Below are 15,768 nucleotides of genomic sequence, written 5' to 3' on the forward strand. Positions count from 1 at the left end.
AAAGACTTACAAAAATTGCCTCAAAAATAAGGGGAAATGTCAAGTTTGACGCAGGGTAAGCGGTGGCCTGTCCATGACGGTGTTAAAATCAATGTGATTTACTTTGAAAAGGTTTTTGCTGTCCCTTTATTAGTTTCGTTTTTAAACAGATCTAGCCTGAAATAGCCGCCCCATTCAAATATAGCCAATATCAATACTGCATTTAAACTTTTGCGGGCTTTCATGAATGCAAATGTGTATCGCGGTATACTTGTATGTATAAGGTGATGTCTTTTTTTGTTTTCATTTCGAAAGACTTGTATCTTGGGCTGTCACCCTGAGACACAGGGCTGACACTGCCGTGATCCTTCCACAAGCACTTTGGGCTTCTCGGGGCGATACATGTGCTGAGAACTTGGCCCAAAATATTGTACGGATATTTGTGCGTATTTAATGTACACTGTATTTATTTAAAAAGTAATGCATGTACGTAATTATTTGTATACGAGGTCTCTTGAAAAAGTATCCGACCTTATTTTTTTGCTACGACCTGGTGGATATGCAACAAGCACGCTTGCATGAGCCGACCTTGAACGTTCGTGGTCATGCGTGAATTTTTCCCGCCGGGCGATACGTTCAGTCGCTTGGACGCAGTGTTTGAGTAAAAAAATGCGCAGTGCTCTCGTTGGTTTCTTTATTGCAAAGGAAATGATGGGGGGACTGGACCAGCGCTACTGCATAAAAGTTTGCCAGATACTCGGGACAGCCAAGTGGCGACCATCGAAAGAGACAAACGGATTTCGGGGATGATGCAATGAGCAGCACACAGATTAGGGAGTGGTACAACCGGTTTAAAGACGGTCGCACATCGGTGGAGAGTGAGCCACGCTTCGGTCGGCCATGTACAGTCGTGAGCTGGAGTAAACGGACCACGGGAGCGGTGGCCAAAACTAATCGCTGCGCCGTCTGGTTGCGCGGCGCCTGCTGTCGAGACCGCGCACAGCGCAAGCGCGGCCTATCAGTACAGCACGCATGCCACTATCCCCTGCTCCTTCGAGACTGCTTGTCGCTTCGATAAATCAGCGCCAGGGGAATCACGCCGCGTAGTTAGGCGAACGCTGCCCAGCACCGCCCTATCTATGGTAATCATCTGATATGCCGCAACGGTTCTACGCTGTCACTTTCAGCGTGCTGTGGCTGCGTCGGGCTCATAGGCTGTTTATCTTTCTTTTTTCTTACTTGTTGCATCCCGGATAAAATATACGGGCTTAGGAAGTTCGAACAGAGTGTTTTCTTCTTATGTATACCAGCGGGAAAAGCATTGCAGTAAATACATCCGAACAAAGCGGCCAACCAGAGTGGGGCCTTTCTTGTAACTCACGGTGGTGTGCGGCATATTTTGCTTGTTTTGCTATATTTGCCCCGGCTGCATTGAAAACTTGTCTCCTAATGAAAGAGGCTTCCCATTACATTACAATGAATTCCAAGCAATTCAGCTTCCACACCTAATCACACCCGTCACCAAACCCCGCAATCGTGCACATCACACCTTGCTATAACGCTGCGATTTTCGCGAAAGATACCCACCGGGACACGCATAGCAGCTTATTCGTGACCAAATTGTCGGTGTATGTGCGTGCGCCCATGCTTGGGAGAGTTCGTATATTTCCCACAAATTTAACACAAGAGTGTTAACACGATTGTGAAATGGCACATATGCTGCGTAAGGCAACGAAGTTTCATAAATGAATGCAGCACATACGTAAACACTACAGTATTTGTTGAAACCTTAGTGTGTAAAGATTGGCAGGAATAACTTTTCAAGTTCGCTTATATTCTCAGAGCACTAAAATCTCGCAACTATGCTGAAAGACGGGAAAAGATGGTGTTTTGTCTTCCTTTCTTCAAATACACTGTGATTTTTTTTACTTCATTTGTTGATGGGGATGAGTCCGTGAAAGAATCTACTAGCACGAGATAATCAGTGGTGCGCCAACTTTATCAGCGGAGCAGCGTTGTCCGAACTGCTGCCGCCGATTGCGAGAGCATGCCGTTTCCAGAGAAGGCGGGTTGATCTGCAGACAGCAAAAAATCGGCGATGTTCCCCTGGCGCCAATTTATCGGAGCGCGATGCCATCGCGAAAAAGCGACCGATGCCGGCATGCGTGCTGTACTGAGAGGCCGCGCTTGCGCTGTGCGCGGTCTCGACAGCAGGCGCCGCGCAACCAGACGGCGCAGCGATTAGTTTTGGCCACCGCTCCCGTGGTCCGTTTACTTCAGCTCACGACTGTACATGCCTAAATGACTAGGTCATTGATGAAGTGAACGTTGTGGTCATGCAGTACCGTCGTGTGACTATTCGAGAAATTGCGGAAGATGTGGGCATCAGCCCTATTCCATTATGACCGAAGATTTGACCATGAAGAGAGTTACGGCGAAATTCGTGCCGAAGCTGCTCCCAGTGGAGCAAAAGCAACATCGTGTTGAAGTCTCACAGGACACGATTGATTCCACAGACAGTGACCCCGACTTCATGAACACCATAACCACTGGGGACGAGTCTTGGGTGTACGGGTATAACCAGGAAACCAAATTCCAGTCGTGACAGTGAAAGCATCCCACGTCTCTAAGACCAAAGAAGGTCCGCCAAGTGAGCAGAAGCGTCACAGTGATGCTGACTACTTAATTTGTCTCCCGCGGTGTGGAACACCACGAATACGCACCACAGAGTCAAACAATCACGAAAGAGTACCAAATGGCTGTCCTGCGTCGCCTACGTGATGCTGTGCGGCGCAAGAGACCGGAGTTGTGGTAAACAGGAAACTGGCGCATTCATCACGTCAACGCTCCTGCACATTCCTCTCACTTGAATCAGACTTTCGTGACGAAAAAACCATTCTCCTGTAGTTTAACAGGCTCCTTGCTCCCCTGATGGCCCCCTTTGTCTGTTTCCCAAAATCAATAGGTCATTGAAAGGATCGTGATTTCAGAACACAGAGGAAATTATTGTTGCAACGACAGCTCAGCTAAACTTCTTTCCGAAAGAGGTCTTCTCAGAATGCTTCCCACAATGGCAGCATCGCTGGGAGAAGTGTGTAGTCCCAAGTGGTCCCAAGAAGACTACATAGAGTGTGCTTAGGTTTCCGATGCTCCAGTTATGCCAGTTTTTTTCATTCGGCCAAACGTAGGATACTTTTCTAAGAGACCTCGTATATATGTATGTATGTGTTTAATAGGCATCCATGTATGTACGAATGCTTGATTACACGCAAGACTGTATGTATGTATGTATGTATGTATGTATGTATGTATGTATGTATGTATGTATGCATGCATGTATGTATGTAAGTATGTGTGTATGTATCTATGTATGTATGTATGTATGTATGTATGTATGTATGTATGTATGTATGTATGTATGTATGTATGTATTTATATCTAAATGTATACATATACGTATATGTATGTGTGTATGTATGTACGTTATAAAGGCACCGGAGTGCAGAACAAACACTGCTAGTGGCATTTTGAGAGAAATATGGTAATATCACAATAAAACCCATCTTTCTATTCGCAGCGCGCCATAAAGCAGGCGTTGGGGCTCAACCGTCTGGCGGAGCGTAACTTTATTCGGCGCTTAAGTAACCACAACTGTGGCATACCGCGGCTGTTATGCCTTGTTCCTGTTCAGTGTTGAGGTTAGTGTTATTCCAATATACTTAAATTGGTTGACAGTTCCCAGTACCTTAATCTTATGCTTGTAACTGATTTTAAGAGGATATATTATGTGATATATAATTATGCCCATTTGTACACATGTGTTCAACACTAAGACGTTTTTCAGAAATTACGCCAGTAGTGACTGTTTATCAGTATCACCTGAATTGTCGGTAAACTCTGGGTTTAATGATCAGCCATATACGGAACAACAATAATCGCCACAAGTAGAACAGCGCATTGCATGTAATATTTTGAATAGTTCTCTTGAAATTGTGTTTAGAAGGTGTATATTAGAGATATATTACTAGCCACGCCGGCTAACGATCTAGATGACTGGTAACTCGTTCAGAAAAGTGGGGATTTCTATGCCTCACTGATGGCGTTTGATGTCGGTAAGTGATACCACTGCTGGGCAGGCTACTTTACACAGTGGGTTTCACAGAACGATGATGGTGATAAGCGACACACCTCCGTCTCCTGAATAGAGATAGGCTTTTCGTGGTCGGGATAGAACCTGGGTACCTCGTATTATGCAGCCAACGTCCGTCCGATTGCGGCATTCCGACAAGGTCAAATCAGTTTAAATTTCTAAATGTGCTTTTTACTCAGGTTGCATAAGAGAAAGCTTCGTGGTTGAACATTCCTTCTTGTTCGATGAAAGGGACTTTGAATTTTGTGTCTGCATTGTTCGTCGAATGAAATATTTTCGTGCTTTATTTTGAACCAAGGCCTATAATTTATTCATCTTGCTTTTCTTTTTTGTGCTTCATCTGCACGAAAGGTGGACGCGTAGCCCACGGATGTCGATCTTATGGAACGATGACGGATGAGAACCAATAGTGTGGTAGGCTGGCGTCATGGGTATTTGAGAGCTGGTACTGCACTATAAAAGGAAATAGATGCGTACATTTGATTTTATTTTGCAAATTCAGAATGTCTATGTCATACATAAATAGGACTCTGCCAGGTTACTATGAGTTGGCAGAGAACAGAATTGTAATAGGTATTTAAATATCTACCTAAAGCATGGGCTTTCGGCCACAGAACTGAATTTGTGCGTTTGGCTGGTGAAAGCATGGCCGTTCGGGATCAGAAAATCAAACAACCCGGGCAGACGTCCATAACTGCCATGGCCACTTCACTGTCCAATTCTTTAATCGCAAATAGAAGCCAGAAATTTTTATTCGTTCATTCCGCTGCATATTGTGGGAATGAAGCTAGCCTAATACTTATTCCTGTATAATAATGAAGTTTTTTCACAAACGTCAACCTGGGCTTCAATATAGATGACTGGGGATCAAAACAGCAGTGCCTTGCTGTGCACAAAGGAATCTTTCAATAGCCCATTGCAAATTAACGTGGCTACAAGGGAACGTTTTAATAATGTGTTCGCACATGTAAAAAACAAATAAGATTTCACACAAACCATGTAGATGTCTCAATTAAAGCAAGTTTTTGTATAAGAACTGCTGTCTACGGAGATGTTGCGTAAGACGACGGCGCTTGAAACGAATTACTACTATAAGCGGGAAGAAAGCGCAAACGTTTCGCTATTCTACAATCGCGTATTTTTAAACCAGGAACTTTACTAATAAGAACTTTGTACGCGGTTTCATGGGCCCTGAAAATATTGTTGAATGCTTTAAAGGTTCGCATGCAGATTTGGGCCGCGCCAACTGTGAGTTAATTTCACCATCTTTCGTTGGTAATTTAATGGTGAACCTATCTTTTGATTCATTGTGCACGCACCATTTTGGCCAACCTCAGGAGTCAATACTTCAACGACGGTGCAATAATCGGTCGTGTACAGAAATTTCCAATGCGGTGCAGGGAGGGAGAACATAGGGTCCGCTGCAAAAGCATAGCGAGAAAAAAAGTAAGAAGATTTGGGTTCTCGGTAATAATGAAGACATTGTAATAAATACTCAAGCCTAGAGAGGTAAATACAATAAAGCAATACCCATTAAATTGTTATATGTCACATCTTCATATCTATAGGCGTAGCGATTTTTGTAGAAGCCAATGTACCAGCTTCCAAAATTTTTTTGCCCGTTATATAGCCCGTGCACATGATGTTGGTAACCTAAACCAGTGATCTAGAAAATAAAAATACACTGAAAAGAGTTTTCACTCAAATAAAGGCCGTATAATTTGTGCAGAAGTTAAAATGCGTAATGAATTATTCCAAATAGAAGCCTTCAATAGCTCTAACACTGCCATTAGTCCATATATTTTTGAATGTATTGTCCTTTTATGAGCGACAGTTAGGATTACTTCTAACACCCAGTGCACGGTTTCTTTTGGGGATATATTTGGACACATATTGGAAGTGCAGTGCATTTCTCCAAGACGTTGCCTGGTGACGCTTGTTAAAAAGCTCGCAGATCTGTTTTTTTGCGGTAGAATGCTCGTTGGCATAAAATAACTTGTTTACAAATATACATGGGCACCCGTATCTCGAAGGAAGTCAAGAAGGTAGCGGTGGTGCGGTCCCCAGAGCCACCGCTGAAGGTGGGGGGTCTTCCAGGATGGAGGCCTGTGCCTCTCAGGTGTCGCTTTCTGGCTGAGGCCAGTGAAGGACACGCCCATATGAGATGGTCCGCATCAGCTTGTTCGGCAGGAGCTGTGCAGAAGGGGCAGGTGACATCGAACGGGGCATGGTAGCGTGGTGGCCACGCCCGGGTCACAGCAGATGAAATCGCCACTCCAACGTGAAGTCTGCGCAGCAAAACATCTTCCCAGCGAGCAAGTCTACTGGGGAGGTCCGTTCCACACGGTGGGATGAGGGCACGTGTGGCACGACTCAGATCGTCCTTCCGTTGGAGAAAGTTTTCTATCGAACCGGTTGTTAACATTGGCAGCGGCCGAGGAATATACGTCGGGTGTGATATGGCGGCAATGCTCAATTCCAATCCGAGTATACCGCTGTTTTATTGCAAGCACACATGGGAGGTAGTATATTAGGTTGCTGGCGATAACTGCCAAACAATACCGAAGCATTGATGCCGCATGCTTTTAGGAGAATTTTTGGCCAGGTGGGTACAATATGTTCTTTAAAACTGCAATGAACGTGCTTCTGCATCTCTTTGACTTGTAAAGCGTTTGATGCTTTGCCCCCGAGTGTCCAAAAACGCCTTCCAGAAAGCAGAAGTTGAAAGCTTGCGTTTGGCCACAAGCGTTTTGGCCACATGAACCTCTTGGGGAATAATCAAGAGTCCTGTCCATATAAATCAACAACTTAGGTTTCAGGACTTGCCAAGAAGTATATGATGATGATGATGGTTGGATTTTTATGGCGCAGGGCCAACTTGGGCAAAGAGCGCCAATTCAGTGGTTGGGTATGATGAGTGAAGTATAAAACACTAAAATCGCTCAATAAGAACGAAAGCTCAGTTGAAGACAACGGTAGTGGCTGGTGTATATGGCCAGTGTTGGTTATAAATGGTAAGAAATGAGGATTAAAAACTTAACATCAGACAAATACTTAAAAACACTTTTAACGCCAACCATAGCACCGTCACCCAAGAACAACGATGGGTGGAGTGGAACGTGTTGTCTGTAGAGTTGGGGAAATGTTTGTGCCGTGTTGTGGCGAGTTCCTTGCATTGAATGAGTATGTGAACTACGGATAGGGCCTCTCCGCTCCTGCTACACAGGGGTCTTGAAGACCCCGTGAGCAGATAAGAGTGTGTTGCATGTGTGTGCCCTATCCGTAGCCGAGCAAAGGCAACTTCTGTGTATCTGTTGTGTGTCTGTAGTGTATGGTCCCAAGTTTGGTTCATTACGTTTAGTTTGTTGTCTGTCTGTCCACTCCAGTGTGTTTGCCATGTTTTGCCGAGGTGTTGTCTGATGTGTGGCTTGATGTCAGGGTAGGGTACTGTTGTTATGTCAACCGTGTCTTGCAGTGCAGCACCGGTAGCCATTTTATCCGCAACCTCATTTCCAGGGATTCCAGAGCGGCCTGGAATCCAGCATATAGGTAGTTCAAGGTTTGAGGTGTATTCAGATATAATGGCCTGAAAAGCAAGATTAATTACATAGTTTTTAGATTGCTTCCCAGAGGCCAAAGCACGTACAGCATTAAGGGAGTCCTTGTACACAACATACTTTGCTATTTGGTGTTAGATATTGTGATGTAAAATCGTTATTATTCCATATGCTTCTGCCGTAAAAATACTGTTATGGACATTCATCGTCTTACAGACACAAAAGGTCGCTCTGTGCGCAGCACAACACACAGCCTTGGCAGTCTGATGCGTCGCTGTAAAATTCCGCGCATCGGTGCTTGTCCTGTAAAAAAGAAAATGTTGCAGAATCGCAATCCTTGGTGCCCCGTTTTTATCGAGTTGAGTAAACGACATATCACACGACACAGGGTGAAGATTCCAAGGTGGCATAAAATACATGATTAGTCTCTTGTGTATGTCTATAAAGGGAACCTTGAGCTCAGAAGCTTCATTATTCACCCCAAGTGAGAAAGGCAAAGAAATGGATAGGCAGTTTAAGAACAGGTGTTGTGTGGATGTATCGTTAAGAGTGCAATTAAAAGGATGCTTAGTCACAGCCATGACTTTTGAGGCATACAAAAAGTCCTGGTATGTCCTCTGGTGGTGCAGGAACCACGTATTGCACTCGACGTAGAGGCTCTGGACTGCGCTAGTGCATAAAGCGCCACACGCAAGGCAAAGCCCCAGATGCAGCACTTGGTCAAGCATTGTTAGTGCCGTTTTTGTTGCAGAACAATAAACGACACTTCCATCTTCCAATCGAGACCCCACTATGCTGGTAAAAATATGTAAGAGGACTTGATTGTCCGTTCCATAGGACTGGTCTGAGAAGATTTTAAAAATGTTGATAGCATTTAGACATTTAGGCTTCAGTTGTTTAATGTGAGGGATGAACGTAAGTTTTTCATCCAACACCACACCTAAAAACTTGTGTTCCTTCTTCACACGAATCGAAACGCCATTAAGGGTAAAGTTTGGGTCCGGATGAAATCCACGCTTCGTGGAGAACACAATACAAGAACTTTTTCCGGGTTAAGTTTAAAACCATTCACATCTGCCCAGCTGGCTAGTTTTTTCACGCCAAACGGGACTTGATGCTCACAGATGACATATTGCATCATTTGAAAATACCTGGACGTCGTCTACATACATTGAATAAGAAATTGTAGGTGGCAATGCCTTCCTAACTGAGTTCATCTTAACTATGAACAGAGTGTAGCTTAGAACTCCACATTGCGGAACGCCGTTTTCTTGCACGTGAACCCTTCAGAGTGCACTACCAACTCTCACACGAAATGTTCTTTCAGACAAATTACTACAACGAGTGTTCATCATGTTGCATGACACACCAAATTGCATCAGGTCTCTCCGGATCCCGTAGCACCGAGCGGTGTCATAGACCTTTTTAAGGTAAAAAAACACCGTTGTGCAAAACTGTTTATGTATAAAAGTATCCTTTATGTAGGACTCAAGCACGACGAGTTGACCATTAGTGGATCGCCCTCCCCTGAAGCCTGCCTGGCAGCTCTCGAGAAGACCATTGTACTCAAGAAAGTACAGGAGCCTCCTGTTTATCATCTTCTCGAGGAGCTTGCACAGGCAGCTTATCAAAGCCATGGGCCGATAACTGGCAGGATAGGAAGGGTCCTTCCCTTCCTTAAGGAAAGCCACTACTATGGCCTTCCTCCAAGAGCGTGGAATGTGCCCCGAAAGCCATATTTTGTTGTATAGATATGGAAGTGTTTCAAGGGTGTCTGAGTGTAGGTGTTGCATACTGGTGTATGTAATTTTGTCTGCACCTGAGCCCAAGGCTTACATGTTGACAGAGCAGCTTTTAGCTCATGAATTGAAAAAGAAGAAGTGTAGGAAGTGTGCGACTTGTTGCTATCACAGAGGGACTTTTTTTCTGCAGATGTTTGTGTTTCAAGAAAGTGTTTGGGTGGTGTGCTGAACTGGGCAAGAGTTCGAAGTGTTGTGCGTGCATGTTAGCCTGGTCATCCAGTGTATCCCCTGTTGTACTAACCAGGGGCAGGCTGTGTGTCTGTTGTCCTTTAAGCTTACGTATATGCGTCCAGACTTTTTTTGTGTCTAGTATGAGTGTATCGATGTCAAGAAGGTGTACCAACCCTTTCGTTTTGCCCCACGGCGCATACGTTTTCCAAACGCCTTTGCCGGTATGAACAAGAGGAGGTTACCCGACGTGGGGTACCGACGAAGGATAGCCCACGACTTGTTCTGGGCTTCTCGCGCGCGCCTACAATCCTCATTCCACCACGGCCTCCTCTGGTTGCGCGGGGCATCAGAGGAGTGGGGAATGGACTTTTCGGAGGCGTCGACGATGTGCGCCGTCAGGAGTTCGGTAGCTTTTACCAAGTGTATTCGTCTTATGGATGTGCAGTGTAGTTTGGAAGTCTCTGTAAATGTATTCCAGTTTGCTCTTGCTTCATTGAACCCGTTCTGGGAAGATGGACTGCATGAGCCTTTACCTATATATGCTAGTGAGGTGGGGAAGTGGTCACTACAATATGGGTCAGTGCCCACACCCCACTCAAGACAAGGAAAGAGAACTGCGGAGCGAATAGCCAAGTCAAGATGTGAGTGTGTGTGGTGTCCTATGTTATGGTGTGTAGGCTGTTTATTGTTGAAAACACATGCTCCAGAGGGTGTTAGAAACACCTTCTACATCAGGCGACCCCAGGAAGCCATACGAGAAGAGCCCCAAAGAGAATTTTGAGCATAAAGGTCGCCTGTGAGGATGTATGGTTCGGGCAGCTGGTCATCCAGCGCCTTGAAGTCAGAGCTCGAAAGTGCAAGATTAGACACCATATTGAAAAACGGCAAACTAGTCGCATGGATTGCAGCATACATATCTAACCGCCAACAATTTGTTTGTTTCAATCGTACGTCATCCAGATATGTTCGTGTTGATTCGGGCGGTCCGGACCCCCTGGACTTGGCCCCCTTTCCGGTGCCCTTGGTTCGAGCCGCAACCGCCGACGGCGTCATGAGTGCCCTGGGTGGCACAGGCAGTGCAAAGGAGGAGGTCGGAAGTTCCGCGGATGCCTCCGTCTTCATCTCTTCCGTGCCCTCGCATGCGCTTTGGGCCGGTGGAGAGGAAACAGTGGATGCAGCGGCATCCCCACCAGACGTGGTTGCCAGCACAGCCTGCTGGCTCAGCAAGCGGTGCGGGGGCGGCACGGGCCGCCAGAGGCAACCCAGGAGGAAGGCGGGGGCGGGACCAAGTCCGACTCTCTGTACTGGGTTTCCGCCGAAACCAAACGCCGCTCCGCCGCCGGCGAGCTGCGTGCGCATACCTTACCATGAACAAGAGGCGAACCTCTTTCGCGCCTCTGGGAAGGAGATGTTTTTCGTGATTTTGAGGTTGATGGTTTTCTTTTCCATCTCCAACATTTCACACGTGCGGCAGTATGCAGCATGAGGTCCATGACAGTTGCTGTAATGTTGAGCCTGGCAGTTTACTGTGTCATGATCGTGTAATAAACATTTTGTACACGTTGCTTTGCCACGACAGGAGGTGGTGCAATGCCCGAACCATTGGCAATTGAAACAGCGCCGTGGGTTCGGGATGTACGGCCGGACGAAGCAATGGATTAAACCTGCATTGATGGATTCTGGAAGTGTAGAACGGTCAGATGTCAAGATTATGTGCTTTGTTATGATGTGCTTATCATCTCGCCGCATGGTGATGCGCCTCACTGCCGTCACGCCCTGTCCTTTCAGGCCTTTGAGCAGATCGGCTTCCGTCTGATTTATCAGCTCTGGCTCAGAAATCATATCCTGAGTGAGAGCTATTGCAGCTACGGTGGGGTACGACTCTGATGTCCAGATCTGCCATCCGATTCTAGGTCCTTGTCCTTGGGTCCTTACGATTCTGGCCCTTGTGACATTCTGGTGAGTGTTAACCTCGACCAATATTTTGCCGTTTCTCAGTTTCTAGGCTTCGAAAGACTTGCCCAGGATGCCTTTAAGGAATTTAGTGATAAGGAACACTGACTGGGAGGAGATAGGGTTTGACTTGTCAAGCGATTCAACCATAAATAAGCGGGGATAGCTATCCCGCTTAGTGAAAGGAATGGCTGGAAGTGGCGGAAATGATACTTCGGTGCGGCCCCTTTTCAGGGACCGACCACGTTTGGAGGGAGGGTTTGAAAATACCTTATGCTATAGTATAAAAGCAGGGGAGGGGTACTTGCTTCGCTCGGGTTACCCTGATACGGAGAGAGGTCCCGGAACTCTCTGCCTGGTAGACAGAAATGGAGCCCATCCGCCTGAGCTTCACCAGAGCTTCCACAGCCACCGTTTGACGTTTCCACTCTCCACCTTGACATTCAGTACCACGGTTGGTTACTGCGTGAATATGAGGTCTCGGGGTCCGCCGTGTCTCCAATACCGTCACCATGATTACTCAAGGTGCCCCGTGCTGGGGCCAAGAAGTATACTTCGCTACCATTTAGTCTACGCTGTCAACGCATGGTTACGAGTTGTGTTAGCGGAATTAATAATTTCTTGTGCCAAACTTTTATGTGTGCAGGAGCCCTCACGGGATTCGATCCGATTCGAGAGCCTAAATAATATGAGCTCAGCAAGTTTGCACTACAGACCCCTTAACAATTCCCTCTTGCGGATGAGTCCAGAACTGAGCTAATGCATTCAATAGTTGTGCAATCCTTGGTTCACTCTACCATTTTAACAAACCAATTTTGCAGGGAATTGAAGGAGCATTCAATTGTGCCCAGATTGACAGCACGGGGTCAATCTACCCGCCCTGCTCCAATGTTTCCAACAACAAGTGCTTCATTTCTAAGGTTAATAAAGCGGTAATTTTGTCTATACAGCCCTTAGTGTAGCAGGCCAGCGTAGCGAAACGTTGTATATCCGCAAAAGTTCCTTGCTGCAGCCATCCAGGAGACCAATCTTCCCGCGTTGTAACAGTTCTTCCGTCACACTTTCGCCGCATAAGAATTATGCTAACGAGCTACCTCGATCAAAGAACAAAGTAGAGTGGGAGATGTTGCCGCGAACCATGATCGGGTTTATTTATTTATGGTTTGTGTTTACTGCCCGGCCACGCCCGGTTGTGTTATCTGTGTCCCAAGCGAAGCGCATGTTTCATTGTTTATTTTTTTGCCGCACGGGTTATCTCATTCGGATAAGGAGAGCGTTTCGCCCTAACGTCTGCGGCTAGGAATAATGTTGCTTGATCTGCAATGTTCTCGATGTAAATCGATGGTTCGAGGAGAACTTGCGGCGACAGATAAAAGCCTGCAGAGCATACGCCGCGGTATTCGACTCGCCGACGTTGGCCTGCGCAAGTAACTTGTTGACTGCTGCTTCGCCGCCTGTGTATTCTTTGAGTTTTTAGGGGAGCACAAGTTCGCTCAAATAAACTTCTTTTCCTTGAAGACAACTGCGTCGTCTCTGCCTGTGGGACATCTGTTGGAAGTGCGGGGTACATGCACCCTAAACCCTGTTCAAATCACCAAGCACGCCTCAATCGTACGAGCCGCCGACAGCAAGGCCTCCCACCCGAGCTCGCTCTACTACCAGAGAAAATGAAGGAAGATGTCGCGACCAGCACCATGGTGCACCAAGCCAGTCGTACTGTGATTCTGCTGCAACCTCGGGAGACCCCATCATAACGAGGATCCCCTGGTGAAGACCCGGAAGAGTTGCTAGAGAAGCTGAAACGCGTTAGAATTTCCAACCACTGGGATGAAGAAGAAAACCAGAGGGAAGTTTTCTTCGATCTCGAAGACTCTGCTCGAGTCTGGTTCGTAAATCACGAGACCTCAAGTCGCTTCCCTGACTGACGTCATGCGAAAAGAGGTTCAACAGGCCCTGGAGACTTTTAAGCCATCCAAAGAACCCCGCGAGCCACAAGCAATGACATACTCGGCTGCTGTTCGTCGACCCCGCCCAGCTCCAACCCGCTTTTAAGAGACCCCCCGTTCCGCTGTCCCCTGTCGCCTGCCCGACCCCCGTAGACCAAAATCAGATGCTGAGAAAGATGGACGTACGGTGAACCACCGATAATCGTCCGCTGTGCTACCACTGTGGAGAGGCCGACCACATCTACTGTCACTGCCCCTACATGAGGCTCGGTTTGCGAGGGTTCTCTCTCGACGCACCACGCCCCCAACCTGGCCAGCATTCTACTGAGATGGAGGAATACCTGTCCAACATCAACCGAGGCCCAGCGGGCCTCAACCGTTCACCGTCGCTCTACCCATACCGAACCCCAAGCCACCGAAGCAACGCAGACTTCAGCAAGGCGTACTGTTGGGCTAGTTGGTTACGTCGTCTTTAGGTGGAAGGTCCCGCAGCCCACGCTGGGGAAACTAAAAGCGGTAAAGTCTGGAGGTAAAGTTGCACAACAGTGGAAAAACAAAAAATCCCCAACAACGCAAGGACACACCGAATACTGTGCCCTCAGCCCGACGACCCGATCTAACCCTTACAAGACTCCCGAACACGACGACAGCCACACGGAGCGACGCGTACCCGACTTGACCGAGACTGCCGCTGAGAAGACGACGACAACGACGACGCACAGTGCCCCATCATCAACACGCTCAAGCCGAGTTGTGACGCCCCGACGCACCCAAAACTCGAGGAAGTAGATGTCCGACGTCAAGATGTCGATCCACGGCTTTGATGTAGTCGCCCTCATAGACACTGTACCCGAGAACTCAATTATAAGCGGAAAATTGGCTTCTAAGCTGAAGAAAGTCATGACCACGTAGGACGGTCCACTCATACGCACAGCAGGAGCCATCTCGTAACACAAAGTGGAACGTGCGCACCGCGCGTCACCATAAATGGCACCACGTACCCTGCTGAACACCGAACACCGTTCTGCTGTAAGGATCGTCGATGATCACATCCCTCTGCCACCACGCGCAAGCTTGATGATCACCGTTTACTGTAAAGATGCTGTCCTCGACGTCGATGCTATCGTAGAGGGTGACCAAAGTTTGCTTCTCTACCGTGGTGTCTCCGTTGCAAGAGGCCTTGCGCGCTTTAGGCAACGCAAATCCAACGTTTGGTCCCTAATTTCACCGAGGAGTACCAGCATTCAAACAAGGGCGCTGCATTAGCGTTCCTGAAGGAAACGCCAGAAGTGAGTGACGTGATCGCGAACCCCGATTTTCAACGCGCTCCTGAAGGTATCTTCAAGCTTCCGCATCCCTTCGACATGAACCGGGTATTACCGCAAGAAAACTGGAAGAAATTATTGGTTTCGCTGTGTCGCTGCAGCGAGTGTTTTTGGTCGAACTATAAATTACATCAGACACCTCTAGCGCAGCACCGAATTATAACCGAAGATGCAGCCTGACCTACCCGACAGTCACCGTACCGCATGTCTTCACACGAGCGGGAAGCCATCCGGACACAAGTCGAAGACATGCTCAGCAACGACATTATACTGCCATCTAAAAGCCCCTGGGATGCGCCGGCCGTACTGGTGATGAAAAAAGACGGCACATTGAGGTTCTGCGTTGACAACCGGCGACTCAACAATATCAACAAAAAAGACCTGTACCACCTGCAAAACGAATCGACGACGCACTCGACCACCTTTGCCACCTAAAGTGTTTCTCTTCGATTGATTTAAAGACAGGCTACTGGCAAATTGAAGTGGACGAGAGAGACCGAGAGAATACTGCATTCATAACCCCGGACGGCCTATACGAGTTCAAGGTAATGCTGTTTGGGCTGTGCAGGGCACCAGCAACGTTTCGAAGAGTCATGTGTTGACTACGTACAGCTGAACAAAACCGCGAAAAAGACGTTACGGTATCCCACAAATTGACGACGCCGTCAACCACCTTTGTCATGTAAAGTACGTTTTCGTATCCATGACACTAAAAATAGGGTACTGGCAAATCAAAGTGGACCAGAAGGACAGCAAGAATACAGCTTTGAGAATACGTACTGCGCGAGGTCAAGGTCATGCCGCTTCGGATTGCGCAGGGTAACAGCAATTTTCCAATAAGTCACGGACACTGGGCCAGCCGGCCTCAAATGGCACACCTGCCTC

At 47.2% G+C, this 15,768-nt stretch overlaps 1 pseudogene; it reads left to right on the plus strand.

Annotated features, from left to right (window-relative positions):
• The first annotated feature begins 690 nt into the window (after positions 1-690).
• LOC144166432 (protein GVQW3-like) lies at positions 691-2,584 on the plus strand (annotated as a pseudogene).
• Positions 2,585-15,768: the final 13,184 nt, after the last annotated feature.

The sequence above is a fragment of the Haemaphysalis longicornis genome, unplaced genomic scaffold (genome assembly GCF_048455015.1).
Source record: "Haemaphysalis longicornis isolate Haplotype H1 unplaced genomic scaffold, Haemaphysalis longicornis Haplotype H1 scaffold_17, whole genome shotgun sequence".
In the NCBI taxonomy this organism is placed as follows: Eukaryota; Metazoa; Arthropoda; class Arachnida; order Ixodida; family Ixodidae; genus Haemaphysalis; species Haemaphysalis longicornis.